This window comes from Lissotriton vulgaris, chromosome 2_1, assembly GCF_964263255.1.
Source record: "Lissotriton vulgaris chromosome 2_1, aLisVul1.2, whole genome shotgun sequence".
NCBI lineage: Eukaryota > Metazoa > Chordata > Amphibia > Caudata > Salamandridae > Lissotriton > Lissotriton vulgaris.
Window position 1 is genome coordinate 722,681,889 of NC_141687.1, and position 16,183 is coordinate 722,698,071.

General features: G+C 43.5%; 1 protein-coding gene across 4 annotated transcripts in view; it reads left to right on the forward strand.

Moving 5' to 3' along the window:
- The first annotated feature begins 1,320 nt into the window (after positions 1-1,320).
- STK33 (serine/threonine kinase 33) overlaps positions 1,321-16,183 on the forward strand; it is a 1,296,925-nt gene continuing 1,282,062 nt past the window's right edge. For 2 of the 4 annotated variants that reach the window (XM_086956010.1, XM_086956012.1), the window contains exon 1: positions 1,321-1,442. The gene's annotated coding sequence lies outside the window, so the exon portion shown is untranslated. Of the gene's footprint in view, positions 1,443-1,860; positions 1,987-16,183 lie in introns of those variants that run through there. The other 2 variants (XM_086956013.1, XM_086956011.1) reach the window with 2 other exon arrangements.

Below are 16,183 nucleotides of genomic sequence, written 5' to 3' on the forward strand. Positions count from 1 at the left end.
ATATATTAGACTGCTTGCATCACCCATAAAGCCATTGACATTTCCTCCCCTTGCTACCTAGCAAACAGACTCAAGATATCAGGAGGCTCTAGACCTCCACGTAATGCTGAAAATCTGATGCACCAACCTCCAACTTTTAAAAGGGAAAGACTTATGGTGCAATCTTTCTTTCCCCCTTTCTCGCTAATTTCAGGGACTCAAGACCTGGCTCTTCGATTGAAGCACTCCGCACCCCAGCGCATGGATCCCCTTTGTGGTGACAAGCCACCCTTAACAAATACTGATTGATTGAGGTAGTGCAACTAGAATTTGGAACTCGCTACCTTCAAACCTTTGCATCATGACATCTTTCCTGATTTTCAAAAAAGACCTTAAAACTCTTCTTTTCCAAAGACATTTTTCTCAATACCCTTGCTCGCTAAGCTCCCCACCAGGCATAGGGCCCCACATTTAATGGCGTGACACTGACTTTCATGACAGCCACAAGAACTTTAACGACCTTTCTGCTTCAACTATGTACATTTGTAATATGTATCCCTAATGGCTTTATCTAAATATATAGGAAATTTGCAAAGAATATGCAATTTGTAAATACATAACTCTCACCATGAGTAACCTTAGTAGTTGTTAATCTAAATTCCATATGTAACGTTCTTTCGCTCTATTGTAAAGCACTGTGACATCTCTGGGTAATATCCGCGCTATATAAAAAAGCATTAATATTGTCAAGGGCGCTATTCTAATAGTAGGTATGCCAAGAAATTATAGTCTGCCAATAAGTGCCAATCTGAGAAATAGCAACAATTGTGAGCGATAGGGTAAAATGAGAATAATAGACTATGTGTCTAGTTTTATGTCCGGAGTAAGACTCTTAATTTATGATACGCAGGGAAGAGTGTTTTATATTTCTTCAACAGGAAGAAGACAATAATTGATTATGGGACAACGAGATTAAGTGGCTGGTTTAATGCCAAAAGATTAATTCGGCTAAGTCGGTTGAGGCGTTGATATGTCAATAAGTGACAGCGTAGGCAGACAGGCACTGACTACGTGCCAGCTAAGGGAATGCAAACTTTAATTGATGATGTGCCCGCGGAAGAAACGCCAATAATCGATTAGGCGCCAGCAGAAGTCGCGCTAAAACATTGTGCTGGAATAAAGAATGTTGAGGCTTATTTGGCAAAAGGAGAGGACAACCACTGAATAGTTAGTTGCCAGGAAGGGAAGGGGTGTCCCCTCAGCCCATTCCGTGGCGCAGGGATCTCGGGCTCAGTCACTCCTCAGTCTGCCGCTCTAGTTGAGTAGGTGCCAGCGTTGCCCCGGCAACCACCGACGTCGCCGGCAACGGGTGCAGCACTTAGCGTTCCCCAGCTGCCACCGCGGCCCGGGTCTCGGTCCCGGCTGAGACGGATGCCGTACACCTGGGACCCCCTCCTGCGAAGGTAAGCCGCTCTTTGAATTCCCGCAGAAATCGTCGTTTAGCTCCTCGACCCGCTAATCTCTCGGTATCGCTGTCAACTAGTCTCTGAAGCTGGACATACAGGGATTGGGCGAAACAAGGGCCTGAACGTAGAGAGCACTCGGGGCCGCGGCTGAGGGAGGGGGCTCACTGGATAGGGTTCCCCCCAGGCCGTGAAGGAGGGGGGGGGGCTCGCTCTCGGCAACAGGTACTAGAGTTGTTTCAGGCAGCCTGTGATTGGCTGCACTCTCAACTAATCACTGCGCGGGCAGCCCAGCCGGTAACTAATTCAAAATACCGGAGCGCGAGCGGCTTTCTTCGCTGCTCCCAGCCGGAGCCTGCAGGTACAGAATTTCATTGGCCATATCTGTCTCGGCGAGTCTCCTAGCGTGGCTGACAGCCAGGAAGTGCCGCTTCCAGAACGCGCTCCTGCGTAGTTACTGGCGGCTTCAGTAATGCACATTGCTGGTTCGAAGCAACTTTTTCAATTATAGGTGTCCCTCAGTCATACACAGCGATGGATACAGGTATTTCATCGTGGCAGGGAAACTCGCATTACTATTCTTACTCCTGTCTCGTATACTGTATGATTGTTTTCTCCCCTTTACAAAAAACACCCCTTCCTGACCTACCTAAAATATTGCATTGTAATTGCATTTATATAGCGCTTACTACCCTTGATGAGGCGTCCAAGCGGTTTTTCGGCCAGCAGTACGCTACTCCTTAACCCATAAAGGATTAGTGGTAAATTAGTATAGTGAAAATATGAAAGTAATTTGAGTGGTGGATATGTTAGTCAGTTATTTGAATTGAGTAGGATAGTGGAGGGATAGAGAAGCGAAAAAAGGTTGCATTTATATAGCCCTTGCTAGGGTGTTGTAGCCCTTTTTTCGCCGAGTAGCACACTAGTTCAGAACCCAGAAAAGGTTAATGGTGAATTAGTCTAGCGAAAATAGGAAAGTAATTTGAGTGGTGGATATGTTAGTCAGTTATTTGAATTGAGAAGGCTAGTGGAGGGATAGAGAAGGTAAAAAGGTTTGCATTTATATAGCCCTTGCTAATCCTGATTGGGGGATTGCAGTGTTTTTTTGGTGAGTAGCACGCTACTCTGGCACCCATACAGTGTTAGTGGGGAATTAGTATAGTGAAATATAAAAGCAATTTGAGTGGTGGATATGATATGTTAGTCAGTTATTTGGATTGCAAAGGATAGCAAAGAGGAACTAGAAGTAAAAAGGTTTTCATTTATATAGCACTTGCTACCCCTGATGAGGTGTTGAAGTGCTATTTCAGCGAGTAGCATGCTACTACAGAGCCCATAAAGCGTTAGTGGTTAATTAGAATAGTGAAATATAAAATTAATTTGAGTGGTATACATGTTAGTCTGTTATTTGGATTGAAAAGGATAGTGGCGGGATAGAAGGGAAGGATTTAGTTTTTTTTGTTTTGTTTGTTTGTTTTGGTGCTCATAGCAGTAGGAGGAGGCTTGGGGTGAGTAAAAGGGAGGTGGAGGGTGATGAGTAAAAGGGAGGGCTTAGAAAGGCTTGTATTGGGGGATCTAAATAGTAAAACGAGGTATAAAATGATGCTAGGAGGGGCGGAGTAGGGAAGAGCCTTGAAAGGGTTATTTTGGGGATCATAGTACTGGTATGGGGTTTGGGATGAATGAGAGAGAGTAGGTAATGGATATATTAATAGAGGTATAGGGTGAGAAATAGGCTAGTGCATTGCAAAGAGTAGTTGAAATAGGTTTGAGATGAGTCAGAGAGGTGAGCTAGAGGATATATTGAGAGTGGTATAAGGTGAAAAGTAGGGTAGTGCATTGGATATGCTGTATTAGAAGAAAAGTAATAAAATGTAAAAAGTAATAAATATATAGATCTATATGTACATGAAAGGTATATAGATGCAAAAAGGAAGGTAGTATATGTAGATTAAAGATGCATTTGGCTTTCAAGTGTATTTTAATTTGTTTTATTTATTTTGATATATTTTTTTTAGATCAACAGTGAAGCAATTGTAGATAGTTATGATAAAAAATGTACTAATTTATGCAGTCGCTTATATACATGTTAAAAACATAGAATAATGTAAGCTATCAGTAATATGTACATTTGTTAAGCAGAACTAATTAATATCTACATATAATAATTTTTTTAAACAAAAGTATTTTACAGGTTTATACAAAGCAATCCACATATATAGGTACATATCTGTTGGACGAATAAATGCTTATATACAGACAGATATGCTGTATATTTGTATCTGTTTGCGTTTTGTGGTTATGTGGGGACGAGCCAATTCTTGAGCAGTTTTCTGAAGATAAGGTGGTTATCCGTGGATCTTATGTGGGGCGGGGGTAAGGAGTTCCATAGTTTGGCTGCTTGAACAGAGAATAATGTGCCACCCATTGTTTTTTTCTTGGATCTTGGGATTTTGTGGCGAGGTGCCACTCTAGAGTGGAGATTCCTTTGTTGAATGTGTTTGGTGATTTTATTCCTGATGAAGGGCGTTCATTGTATCACTTTGTGGGTGATACATGGCAGCTTGAACGTGGATCTTCTGCCAACTGGTAACCAATACAGGGCTTTCAAGGCAGGGAAGATGTGGTCTCGCCGTTTTATATGTAGAGTAGTCTGGCAGACAAATTCTGAATCCGTTGTAGTCTTTTCATAGTTGTTAGTGGTGATCCATGGTAGAGGCTATTGGCGTAATTGAGTTTGGACAAAACAACGGAGATGGTAGCCAGGATCTTGTGCAGAAAACCCAAACGGGGGAAGATTCGTTGCAGAGTTTTTATAGTAACAAAGTTAGATTGTCCACTTGGGTATTAATCGATAGGTTGGATTCCATGGTCATTCCGAGGTTTCTTACTTCCTTCAATATTTTAGGCGGTGTTCCCAGATAATCGGGCCACATGGCGAGCGGGTCATAATGTTTCCAATCGCCACACATGAGTATTTCCATTTTGGAAGTATTCAGTTTAAGTTGGCTCCACGTCATCCATTGATCCACAGCTATGAGACAACTGAATATTGGCGAGTTTCCAATGTCTTTGGGGCATTGCAGTTCAGTGAGTATTTGCATGTAATCTGCATAGATATAGCACATGAGGTGAAATTGATTGATCAATGTAGATGTTGAAAAGCATGGGCGAGATGTTATGTTATGTATTGGTATTTGTTAAGCGTCTATATTACCCTAAGGTCTCATAGCGCAAGCTTGTACTCAGAAACCAAGAGAATGAAGAGAGGGGGAAACCGTCTGGGGGGAATGTTCAGAATAGCCAGGTTTTGAGGGATCTGTGGAATTTCTTATGTATGGTTTCCATGTGAAGGTGTAGAGGCAGGGTGTTCCATATCATAGGGGCATTGTTGGAAAATGATCTGCCGCCGTTCTTAACAGTGCGAGTCTTCGGTATAGTTAGAAGTTGTTTACTGGCAGATCGAAGGGTTCTGGCTGGCTGATGTCTTGTCAGTTTCCTAGCTAGATAATAGGGGCCTTTCCTGTTAAGGGTTTCGTGTTCCAGACACCATATTTTAAAGTTGATCCGCTTCCTGATAGAAAGCCAGTGAATGGTCTTTAGGCTGGGTGCCGAGGGCGAGCGAGGGGGGAGGTTAAGAACCAGTCTAGCAGCTGTGTTCTGCTGGACCTGGATCTTTGTTAAATGTTCTTCGTTTATGGATGCTAGTAGGGCATTACCATAGTCCAAGCGGCTTATAGTTAGTCCCTGCACTAGAGGAATGCGAGAGGACAGTGGGACCCATTTAAAGATTTTTCTGATGCTGCGCATTATTCCATAACATTTGCAAACCACATGATTGACGTGGTCGGACATAGAGAGTTTGTTGTCTATTATCACTCCAAGATTACGGGCTGTCGTCTTGGGTGAAGGGCAGATACCTAGGGTGAAGCCCACCAGTCATTGGTCCACAGCTTTTGTGCATTCCTGAAGAGTATGATTTCTGTTTTACTAGCGTTAAGTTGAAGATGATTGTTTGTCATCCAATCATTAATGTCTGTCATGCATTGCTTGAATCTGTGTTTAGTGGCGGTAGATAATAGAGGCTTGAATGAGCCCTGCTTTTGTGAAGCACAGTTTAGAAATGCAAGGTGGGGCATGGATGACATTAGTTCTGTTGCAAAGGTAGGAAAGGATACAGTCTAGGGCAGTCCCCTCTATGCCGGCTTCGAGGAGTCTTTGTATCAGATTGTGATGGTCAACTGTGCCAGTCAGCTGAGAGGTCCTAGAGAAGTGGCACAACAAACTTGTTGCAGTCATCTGTGTTCTTCAGGTCATCCCAGATGGCAAGGACGGCAGATTCTGTGCCTCTTCCTGGACGGAATACCGTTTGTAAGTCTGAAATTATGGCATTCTCTTCAATGAATTGTGACATGTTAGCAAAATCTGCTCTTTCTATCAGTTTTGCCCAGGAAAGGTCCATTTGAAATCGGTCTGTAGTTGTTGTGGTTCAACTGGTCCAAGATTGTTTTCTTCAGTAAAGGGCGTGTGTGTGACTTTTTTAGTTCTTCTGGGAATATTCTGGTAGTTAAGGCGTTGTTGATGAGTCTACTTACTGCAGTGGCAAAAGAGGTTGGTTGAAGCATTGTCTTGAAGGTTTGCGGTAGACACGGGTCAGAAGGGCTGCCGGCAGGCCGGCCTGCTTTGACCAGGTCCCTAAATTCATCGTGAAATGTGTTGGAAGGAACGGAGAGGCTGGCTTAGAGTATTCTTAGATTGTAGGTTTGTAAAAGGGTTAGTGCTGATGCTTTCTCTCTGTTTTAAGTGCGAGTCCAACGTGCCTGCTTTGTCTCTGTAATGATTTGCCAATTTGTCTGTGAACTCTTCAGTAACCGGATGAGCTGCTTCTAGGCAATTTGATGTACGCTTTTCATTTAATTTGGTTGCAAATGTTGATTTTAGTACACGTCAAGTTTAGGATTGTGAGGACATTTCGTGCTGATGATTTTGGAAAAATTTCAGGCAGGGTTTATCTTTTTGAGTATATTTTGTAATTACGGGTGGGCGAAGAATTCCGCTCTGCCGGCGGAGTCCGCTTAGTATTGACAGTTCCCAAAAACTCTGCGAAATGACGTGGTTTGGAGTTTTTTTCTCTTGACCATCTGGCCAACATTGAGTTTGCAATCACTTGTGAGAAAAAATCACACGCTAGACCTCCTCCCGGTGAGATTTCTCAACGCGGGCGGTCGTGGCAGGTCGCGACAGCTCGCGTTGAGAAATCTGCCACTCGCCTTGAGGAAGCTACAGTTCGAATAGAATTTCTACTTCAGCGGCAAAAACAGCAGCACCCTCTGGTGCGATGCATAGTGCTGTTCGTGCTGATTTTACAGCACAGGACAAACTCCTGGTGCTAAAAATCAGTGCGTGCAGCATGACTTAACAGAATTTGTCGCTGTATGGACCTCCGCGGAGTATAGCAGAGTTTTTCAATCACTTGCTGGAGATTTGCGGTCCCGCCCAGGCCTAATTTTGTTGCAGTTACATCAGCCAGGCAGGTCAGTATTAACTTGAGTCCCAATTACTTTGATTTATTTGTTTAGCAGTTAGTTTCATGTGCTACTTTAGAACCATTACTTCAGTTCTTCTGCTAATTCAAATAGACAGTTTACAATAATACTGGATTTACAAAATTTGAGGCTTCTCAGAGAGGACAAGATAGAATGAGCTAGGTTTGTACAGCTACACAGTGGGCTGGTTACTTGTTTGGTGTGGATGATGCTCTCCATCGGCCTTTTTGGTCTCATTAGCTCCATAAATTCATACATGTACAGGGGATTTAGATTAGTTCTCTTTATCCAAAGGTATCTTCAGTTTTCGTTCTCATTTTGCTTCCCCCCCTACCGCAGCATATACTATGGGTTAATGAGGGATTCAAATTAGACATCAACTTGCTTGCGTTGATTGACAGTATTTTTCCTGAGCACATGTTCATACCTGCCTAAAATTGTGTACTCTAGTGCTGGGAGTGGTGGGACATTTTGTTTCTTTGCCTATGCTTTTTTTTTTTCTTCCATTCTTCAACTTTTTTTCCAGCCATCCTTGTGTGTTTAAACTATGTCTTCACGTTTTCTTTGCATCAGTTAAGAATCACATTTTCATGTGGTGTGCATTAAAACAAAAAATGTGTTTTCTTAGTACACCAGCCTGGTAGGAAGCACCTGCACTGTTCTATTACAATTACATGTGATGGTTGATTATTTTTTTTAATAAAAAAACTGTAAACGAATGGTGCCATATTGAGGCTGTGGCGTGTTTTCTTTGTTTCTTCTTTTTGTGGCTTATGCTGACAATAAAAAATAAAAATAACCTTCACACAAACCAGACATATTGACCTTGCCGGTATTTGTGCCAGAATGTGATTGAGAAGGAATGATTATAATTTTGGGGGGTGGGTATTAACGGATTTAAAAACCTCAATGGGAACGGCCATAATAGTGGAGGCAGTTTTGAGATTTGTAGGAGGCAAAGAGAGGTGGACAAAATTTGAGTGTACAGTTACACTGGATACTATTTTACAACAGGTCTATGAGGCACAAACTTAAACATACTTTTCTCAGATTATATTTATTTCTAATGAGTTTTGGTTTGTTTTTGAATTTGTGTTTGCTCTATTATTACTTGACAATATTGGGATGAAATACAAACATATAATAATAATAATAATAATAATAATAATAATACATTTGCTAATTTATTCTGTCACAGTACTCTAAGGATGTCCCATTTTGCAAACATAAACCGAATTTGGGGGACAACGTTTAACTGCAGAAACCTACAACAATTGTCTCAAAATTCTAGTAAAATTTTAATCTAAAGAAGTATATCAAGCTACAATTTTTTTCCCTTTATTGCCATAGCTTTTTGGCATAAAATCCACAAGCATCCCCAAAAAGTTGCAACAGTATTCTAATATAGCGTCACCTGGTCAAGAGTAAAATTTGTGCGCAAAATATTTTTGTTGAAGAACGTCTAACTGCCATGAGTGACTCATAGATGTAGTTTGTTTTGAGCAATGAAGTAGATGGACTTTAAAGTGCAAATTTTTTCTTGTGGTCCATTATGTCTTTGTGGAGGATCCCAACTTATTATCCGCCCTAACAACATTAGCGTGTGCAGTTTGAATCTGATTTGACCAGTGTACTGTATGTGCAGATCCAGGGTATCTGGTGTTTGAGATGATGTAATCCTCAAAGCATGGAAACGATACTAGGCTCGCAGTGGCATTTTTCGAGCGGGGGGGGCGAAACAACAGAATATGCTATTGCGCCCCTTGCTCGACATCTTCAAGGTCTCCCCTATCCCCAAACCAAACTAGGGAGTTCCTGTCGGATGGCCAACTGTCCTGCATTTTACAGCTTTGTCCCATTTTCGTGGCTCCTGTCCCACCCCATGTACAGATGCCCTGAGCTGCAGCATAGGAGAGACTGGACAATGCTGGAGTCCTGCTCGAACTATGCTTTTGGCGTTTTTCTTCCAGTGAGCCTGTTTCAGGGAGTTCAAATATTGTCATATTAGGGACAGAGGCCATTTTTTAACCACGCCCTTACTAGCAGAGTTTAAATTGATTCAAAATACTCTCAATCTTGCAAAAAAGAAAGTAGAGGAATACGTTAAAAAATAATGGGCCAAAGTCGGGCAAATGGGGAGGCCGGGAATAAAAACAATGTAAGCAGATTCTGCAGTTTGCAACTAACCTAATAGACCACACATGCTGTGACAACATAAGTAACTACCCTTCCCTGGGAGTTGTCACTATGTCGTAGGCCTTTTACAGGTTGATGGAATGCCACATGAGTCTTGTGATGTGATATGATAATGGGAAGTTGGCCTCTACTTCCCAGCCCTACTTTCTCGCCACAGCATTTGTCATTAAGGTGGCAATACGGTAGTAAAGATATAGTCTTTGGAGGAAGTAGTACAGCACTAATCACGTTAACAAGCCGTTTAATCTTGGGCAAGTCTGTGCCTCTATCCGCTATTTGAACAATATGTGAGCTGTAAATGGATGTGGCAGTGAGGAGATGCAGACCCTGTGTAGAAAGGTCTGGCAGGGAAGAGAAGCAGTCTGTAGAAAGATGGGGAAGTAAAAAGATGCTAAGACTGAGTAGATGGGACAGTGAGTAGTTGGTGGAGGAAGCAGGTGCTGTGACGACTTGAGAGACTGAAGAGTTGCATAGGTTGTACCAAGATGTGAAAAGGATGTATGGGGGCTGTAAAGTAATGGAACATTGGAGAGTCGTTTAGGTTTAAATCTATTTTTTACTGTCCCAATGCATGTCAAATTAACAATACACATCATGAGAGGACCCTCTCTGTTTCACGTTGCAATCATGAAACTTTTGAACCCCTTTAAGAAAAGACAGAAAGAGAACAAAACTCCACCTTCCATCTCACCCAATAATCCCTCCTCCCACCCAACCCCAGTACCACTTGCTATATAGTATACAGTGTCGGGGTTATTATGGAGTTACATCTGGGTCAGCGAGACGTAGCAACCACAAGCAGTGGGGCAGGTCAGCTCTCTAAATTCCTTAGTGAGTAGGGCTATGAAGGGGCGATAAATGGATCTGAACGTTTCGCCTTGCGATGTGAGTGTAAGAGTGAGTATTTCCATCCCCAATATGTCCCATAGATGTCGGAGGCAGGCTGTGTGAGTCGGAGTAGTGGTTGAAGAGTAATTTAGACTGTAGAGAGATGTGAAAGTGAAGAGATCAGGGGGTGTTGAGTAAGGACTTCAAGAAGAGTTACTGGGTTTGCTGAGTGATGGCGAAGAGAAGGAGTGCTTGGCCCAGGGTCGCGCATCATAAACATCAAAGTTGCAGTGTTGTTTTGTACAGTGAGGATATTACACTTTGGACTGTAAGATTCAAAGTTCTCCCTACAATGTCACTTCCTTCCAAACAAAAAGTTTGTTTCCATTATAAGATTATTAGAGGTGTCCTTGTCACAAAAGAGACAATGGTCCAGTCCTATTTTGGTCTTCATGGGAGTGAAAACTAAAACTTCCTCAATGTATCATGTTGTGAAATAAAGGCCCAGGGCTGGAATGTTCCGACCTTGCGGCATAGAGTAATCTGGTCACCTCAGTTAACAATAAGGCGTGTGTCTGTGATGCTTGATTAATTAAAAATCATTTACACGTTAGGCTAGTAAAAGTCTAACATTTTGACCTGAGAAACCACGGTGTTAAGCTTGTGTTTAATCCATTAAGGGCTTAGGCACCACAACCAATTTGTTAATCTTATCTGTCTTAACGGATAAGACACTTTTTTCTGAACAGTCACTTTATTTTTGTTTTGTCGATTTTAGATCGGCCTTTGATTTAGTAAATAGGTCCCTCCTATGGAAAAAACTCGAGGGCTACGGAATCCCAGGCTCACTACTGACTCTTATTAAGCTACTATACTCTGATAATTGGGTCAAGGTGAGGATAGGGGATGGTCGAGCTTTGACCAAAAAAATACTGGTGACTCGTGGCCTCAAGCAGGGATGCGTGCTTGCACCTTTACTTTTTAATTTATTTGTGGCCGATCTTACTACCTCATTAAACGAGGTAAACTCACACCCACCTAGGTTAGCCGGAAAACAAATGTCTAACTTGCTATACGCTGATGACGTGGTGCTGCTTAGCCATACAAAAGTGGGACTGCAAAGACTGATTGACCGTACACTTAAATATGCAAAGGATATCCAAATGATAATAAATGAGACTAAAACAAAAATAATGGTTGTGACAGGAAGAAAAAGACAAAAGATGAAATGGTTGTTGGAACAAACAACATTAGAGCAAGTGGAGAGTTATCAATATCTCGGAGTCCTTTTCAATGTGACCGGAAGTTTTGTACCACAAAGGGAAGATATTGTAAGGAAGGCGAACAGCTTGATTGCAGCATTTAGAACCCTACAAAAGAATCTATCTGCACTGTCATATGGGCCACTGTTAAAAATCATAGCTGCCAAACTATTACCATCTTTAACATACAGTGCTGAAGTGCTAAATGGGAAGGATGCTCTTCTTATCAACAATGCTGTGGCAAAAACATATAAAATATTATTCACCTTACCACGTAATGCCTCACAAGCGCAAATAAGGATGGAATTTGGTATGAACAATCAGCTGTATGCCCGGCAAGGCCAAATATTAAAAGTTTGGAATAGAGTAAAAAATGATCAGGACAATCAATTGTCTATAGCTTTGTGGAGAGAGGTGAAAGATAACCAGAAACTGCAAGCATGGAAATACCTAAACAACGCAAAAGAAGAATTTGGAATATCAGCAATCTGGGAAAACACAATAACGCGGGAAAGCTTCAAAAAAACAATCAATAAGCTGGTTACTCACCTATCGCTGCAAAAAGACAAAGCTCTATTAGTAAAACGCAAGCACTCATGGCCGATCATAAACGGCTACAAAAATAAAACCAGCCCAACCTTAACCTCTTAAGCGCTGCTGACGACCAACGGTCGTCACGAGAGCTACCTCCCCAGTGCTGCGCACGACCATTGGACGTCCATTCAGCACTAGTTCCAATGGACAGCGCAGCACTGGGGAGGGATATTTGCGAAGCAGCTAAGGTGTTAACTTTATACTGCATGGTCAGTCCAAAGCAAGCGAACATTTATAGGAGCACGCTTTGGTCTATGGCCAGGGTTGTGTCATCTTCCGCCCTGGAAGTCAAACGAGGGTCATACATTATCTAGACTTTGCAAGGGGGAAAAGAAGACATTGTGCACTTGGTATGTCTGTGCCCTGCCATAGACTCAGAAAGGAGATTAATCCTTAGGAGGTTGTTTAATGCACGAGAAATAACAACCTGTAGACAAGCAATAATGGCGTGCTTAAGTCCGAACCACCTACCAATGAATGCTGCTTTTGTAAAAATTTTAAATGTGATTGCCAAAGGTCTCAAGGAAAATTTTATCTAGTTATTACTTTTAATGACATTTACTATTTGCACGATGTTTTAAATGTGTAACAATGCTGAAATTTTCTTTTTTCTAAGGTAAAATTTTTGTAAGATTTTAATTAATCAAACAAATAAACTTAAACTGATTCCCAAAAAAAACCCGATTTGCAAAATGATGCCAGTATTACATGGAAGTTTATATATAATGAGTATTTGCGTACATTTACACAAACTGGTCACGATTTCGGATTGCTGGTGGCCCCATCAGTTTAATCTGTGACCCCCTCTGTGGTCTTTAAAATCATGTATAAGGAGAACGGGACCTGTGCCAGTGAGGGATTAGTCGTCTCAGAACTCGGTGGGACAGACAAGGAGCCCCTGCAATCTGCATCAGCTGTGTCCTGGGATCACTATTTATCGCGCTGTCAACACCCACTGCGTGGGAGAACGGGTCCTGTTCCATAGAGAGACTCACTGTCCTTAAACTCTGTGGGGCAGGCAAGGATAGCTTGCAATCTGCATCAGCTGTTCGGGGGAGCGCTATTTAGTGCACCGTCAACACCCGCTTCATGGGAGAATGGGACCTGTGCCAGTGAGGGATTTGTAGTCCCCAAAACTCTGTGGACCAGGCAAGGAGTCCCTACAATCTGCATCAGCTATGCCCCAGGAGCACTATTTAGCGCCCTGGCATGGAACGGGTCGTACTAAGGGCAGGCCTGTCTGCTCTCATGCAATGCTGGGCTGGGCCTACTTTCTGTCATAGCTCCTCCGGGGATTAGTACTGTTCTGAGAATTTATTCTTTCTCGAAGTTAAGTACCTCTCTTGCTGGCTTGTCCTATCCGTCTTGGCTATACTGTAACTCTTTAGTACTTTAAATTTAATACTTTCTCAAATAGGAGAGTCACCAGCCAGTTTCTGCTTCTCAGAATTCCATCTGTCCAGCAGGCCCAGTTCTAGCGGGTGGGCCGGTTGGCCAAGGCCCACACAAACATGAGCCTTGGCCCTCGCTGTGAGGGCTTGAAGGCAGGCGCGTAACGGCATTGGGCTCAAAGGGCTGTCTGTGTGTGTGCGCGCGCCTGAGCTGGGACAGATTCCAGGGCGCGCACACACAGTTTTTGAGATTATTGCAGCCGTACCCGAGTACTTCACAGGTCTTTAAATGACCATTTACAAGGTTAACAAGGCTCTGTTTATTTTTTCACCCCTTCATCCCCACATGGCGAAAGGCGACAAATCCTTTCCTTGACAATGGTAACCTTTGCCTACTGTTCTGCTGCGTGGATATTTCTATGCAGCGCAGGAGAAAATAAGTTTGTTTACTCCTATTTACATTTCCTGACCCCTGCAGCTGCTTATCACATCAGGCTGTGACACAAAGTTTGACTAATGGAGTAGGTAAGAGAATGTGTTACTAAACTTTTTTCTTTTTAAAATCTGCACAGGCCCAGCAGGACACATACTACGTGAGTGCTTCATTTAAACCGTTTTTATCATTATCCTGGCCAATGCAGGACAACAATAAGACAATACAAAAGTCCCATTTAATGCTGGTGATTAACCAGTTGAACCGCGGCAGTAATTCCGCCGCGGTGCGGGCGTTTCCGTGCACGGGTGGGGCGCCGTCGGCCCATGGCCGACGGCAGCACTGGGCAGGTAGTGTTGCCGTCGGCCATTGGCCGACGGCAGCAATTAAGGGGTTTATGCTCCTGCTGGAGAGCAATCATTTGTCTGTTAGTAGTTTTTAAATGCAGATGAACTGTATTTTATATGGATAGCTCAGGGGGTTACTGCCTTTGTCACAGATATCCTTGTGTTACTTGCAGTTCAGAAGTCACAATCTTAACATAGCACAGTGACCAATGAACTGTCACAAAAGAGCTGATTAGAAACATGAATGGTATAGTTAGAACTTTGCTTTTTTTGGTTTTGTGATATAGTTAGAACTTCCTCAGCCTTTCATCATTCTGATGTTGCTAAAATAAGTATGTTTGGGCAGATATACATTTTTATCAGTAAAGCGGACCCCCATGGAATATTCTTTAAATCCTAAGGTTGTGTTTCCCCAGACCAAACCCTCTTAAAATATACTGCCCACCGGTATGGATGAAATGCGATTCATACACCTTGTAATCCTCATTGGCTAATGTGACATTCCCTGTAGAATGATTTATATACTTGTATGATTCATTGTCTCTGTATAATGTGTGCATGGTGTAATATACTGACACACACTACACTGATATGAGTAGCGCTATACAACAAATGAAATGCATATGAGAGAGGGGTTACGTGAAGATGAGGGGGACTGTTGGAGGGTGGCAGTGAGCACATCTGAGGAGGATGTAGTGGGAGGGGCCATGGAGAGATGAGGGGCACTGATAGAGGGTGGCAGTGAGAGAATCCTAGGAAGAGGTCATGAGGGAGTGGGGGGAGCTAGGGAGAGATGAGGGACACTGGTGGAAAGTGGTAGTAAGGGAGTCTGAGGAGGAGGTCTTGAGGGGGAGGGGCTACAGAGAGATGAGGGGCACTGGTGGAGGGTGGCAGTGAGGCAATCCGAGGAGTAGGTCATAAGGGGGAGGGGCTAGGGGGAGATGAGGGGCACTTGTGGCAGTGAGGGAATCCGAGGAGGAGGTCAATAGGGGGGGGCATGGAGGGATGAGGGGCACTGTTGGAGGGTGGTAGTAAAGGTATTTACGGAGAAAGAGGTTATTGGTGCGGCCTGATTCTATTGGCCACTTTCACACCCTGCCGAGGAGCCCTGGCGCTAATTCAAATGGCGCCCATCGGTCAGCGATTGACGGAGATTTATAATGGTCAGTAAAATACACAGAGCCAACTCTGAATATCATCTGCCGTGGCTGGTGGGGAAGGCTTCCACTTACGAAATCGCTAAGTAACCTATAGAGGGAAAAACGCTTCACTGGAGGAATCACATTAGCAGACCCCAAAGTGTCATGCTGCAGCTCGGGACCCTCCAGGTGCGTGAGAACTGAGAGCAGGAGAGACCAGAGAATGTTGTTTCGACAGCGGTGGTGATGGGGTGCGAAGGCTGAGCGATTGTGCACGCAGGGTGGATGCTATGCATGCAGTCCGGGAGAAATGCTGCATGGAGGGACCGCTTCTGCAACCCTTGATGACTGTTATGGTAGAATGCCTGACCCTAAAATGGCGGTCTCATAATAACGTGGGTCATAATGCTGCACTGGCTCTCCTCCAGCTGACTCTCTGAGTCCAGGGTTCTGATGTTTCTTCCAGGATTTTTAGCACTGTGCTTTTCATCCAACTTTAGAACTGGTGGCAACTAGAACTAGCCAATGAGCCATGGAGACTAACAGACTCGACGTGCCTAACTCTAAGATGGCTGCCAAAACCACACCACTCCTACCCTGCCATCCTCGCAAGCGCCTCCCACCCGTCTTTGGTTTCAAGCCTTCTGATCCCATCCTGAGCCTCACTCCTCTCTGGCAGAGCCATAAACACATACAAGGCTGCTCCCCGGTTGAGCTGCACCGACCGCTATAGGGGAGATTGGCCCTGGCACACAGCTATGGCCGTCACCTACCCAGCCGGATCACGGACATTTGTCTCGTTTTCTTCCCCGCTGCGGTCTCCTTCCTTTGGATTACTTGCTGTCCCTGGTCTTTCCTATCCTGACTTTCGTGTTCACTAATTTACACCTGTATTGTTTATTTATTCTTCTCATCCCCTCCTGATCCTCACTCTTCTCTGGCGGAGCCCTAAATGCATACATGGCCGCTTCCCGGTGGAGCTGCACCTACTGCTATAGGAAAGAT